The sequence below is a fragment of the Camelus bactrianus genome, chromosome 10, assembly GCF_048773025.1.
Source record: "Camelus bactrianus isolate YW-2024 breed Bactrian camel chromosome 10, ASM4877302v1, whole genome shotgun sequence".
NCBI classification, from domain to species: domain Eukaryota; kingdom Metazoa; phylum Chordata; class Mammalia; order Artiodactyla; family Camelidae; genus Camelus; species Camelus bactrianus.
This window is the reverse complement of record NC_133548.1, coordinates 43,389,757-43,392,136: the sequence shown is the minus strand read 5'-3', so window position 1 is coordinate 43,392,136 and position 2,380 is coordinate 43,389,757.

Sequence of the window (2,380 nt, the reverse complement as noted above, 5' to 3'; positions counted from 1 at the left end):
CATTTTGGGTTTTGTACCATCGTATCAAGCCTACCCATCCATACACCAGGTTCCAAATGTTTTCTTCCTACAGCCGTGGTGCTCAGGAACCCCTACGTGTGTGAGTGTGAGCTGAGGGAGCAGGTTGGTGCAACAGCAGTGTATGACTTGGAGTCTGAACCACCTTTCCTTGCAGGTTACTTTTGCCCTCTGAACCTGTCCCCTGTGTACCATTGTCATCGTACAACAAATCGCCTATTTCAGACAGCTGACCTGGTGAACATAATCACCCAGTTTATAACTGGTGCCCAGATTACAATGGGCACTTCTAGTCACACAGTGTCTCCATGCCGCACTTTCAGCTCTTCACAGGCTGCGCTTGGACCCCGTAGCGCACCATGAGCTGCTTTTTCATATTTTCGAATATGAGTAGTTCTGTGATGCAGAAGGCATGGCTTAGCTCTCAGACCTAAAAGATCTCCTACTGGAGCTTTCCACGGACTCCACAGAGTGTTCTCATCTAACAGAGAGGCCTCTGGCAGACTTTCAGGCTATAGAACCCAAGAGTCAGGGCCACTGGGACCTGCTGAAGATGCCTTTCTTGCTTTAGTCCACATTTAGAACTGAAATAGACAGCGGTTTCTCTTGTCTCATATAATAAATCCATTCCAACCTACCTACCCCCCTGAGACCCCTCAATAAACTGCAGTGTAGTTCCTTTCTTAGGTTGGGTTCCCCAGAAACAGACTCTGAAGTGAATACTCAGGTACAAGTAATTTATTAAGAAAGTGCCCTAGTGGTATGATGGTGAATGTTTAACAGCTGGCTCTTTAGGAAGAAAGCCTTGATTTATAGCATTTGATAATTTCCATGACTACTCCATGGCAAATGTTCCCACCAGGGCCAATTTAAAGCTACCAATGTGACGTTTCTGAACATGCGTTGGGAAGAGATACTAACAGTTGGCTCTTGGTACTGGCCAGCTCCAGCACACTGCTGAAATGCTGGTACAGAATACAAGAAAAAGAGTGGGTGCGGGAGGACAAGGAAGTGAAGCAGGAATGTGATCTCAGACAACATCCCGCAGAAGTCAGAGTCATCTGATCTTACAGGGAGACTGGGGTACAAGTTACCCCTCAGTGTTGCATGTGCCCAAGGCAAGGATGCTGCACTTTCAAACCCCTGCACCTGTCAGGTGTTAGACAAAGCACCCAGGGTGGATATAAATTCCTAGTTACCTATGGCTGGCTCTGTCCCTCTGAAGAAGAGGTGCAAGTGTTGGGTTTGAGAAACAAAGGTACATCAAAGCTGTTGGTGAGAGTGAAAGGTGGGCAGGACACACCTAGGAACAGTAAAAAGAGACCCAAAAGGATCTGAGTGAAGCACCAGTGTTGTCCCCTACACCACCTCACTGCAGGAAGGTCACCATATGCAAGCTTCAGGGAGCAGTCATGGCAAATGTATTAGACCAGCTCCAGCTGCTCTTGCCTGAGCTTTCAAACCTGAATCACTGGACAGTGCTCCCAGGTTGTTGCTGTACCCCGCAGCCCAATTGAGAGTTGGAGACAGAGTTTTGGGAGGATAGAAAAGAACAGCTTTATTGTTTTGCCGGGCAAAGGGAGTCACAGCAGGCTCATGCCTTGAAACCTGCCCATCTTGGGGTTGGGGCCTTGAGGTTTTATAGAAAAACTGGGTGGAACAGAAAAGGTGGTAACAATCAGGATATTTTACAGGGTATTAACACCTTTTCATCTTGATAAGAACTTGCTATTGTTATGGAGGATTTTAGGAGGGTCTGCCCATTTTCTTGAGGTTCAGTCCATAACCTTCTTTCAAGGCCTCTAGGATAAAAAGATAAGTTATTCTAAGAAAAGAATGCACAGGGAGGGGAGCATGTTACTCATAAGATCAATTTAGCTAAAAGTACAGGCTGGAACAACTCAATAGCCATCCTGCTAGTTTCCTGGCCTTTCAAGGTCAGTAATTTCTCCCCTGTGCAACCTGATACTCCACTCTCCCCAGCCCAATATCCTCAAGAGCTGGTCCCACATTTATTCTCCATGTTCCTACTACTGTGTATCAGATGTGGAGAACCCTCTCTCTGAAAGAGGACAGAGTCCTCTATCTGTCTTTGGGTGATGTCCTTTCTAGCTGAGTCACACTCCCCTTTTGATACGATGTAGCTTAAATCCTGAGATGAAATTACTATTTGCATATCTTGTATTAGATGGTAAGGGAATGAGAGATGAAGGAAAAAATATTGCTTAGTATATACACAAACATATTCATATCAAGAGAGGAAGAGCTCTTTCTACCAGCAAAGGAGGCTCAGCGTAATTTAGGGGTTCAAGGCTCCCAAATTCATCAAAATCTGCTCATGTGTCCTCATCCCAGTTTTCAG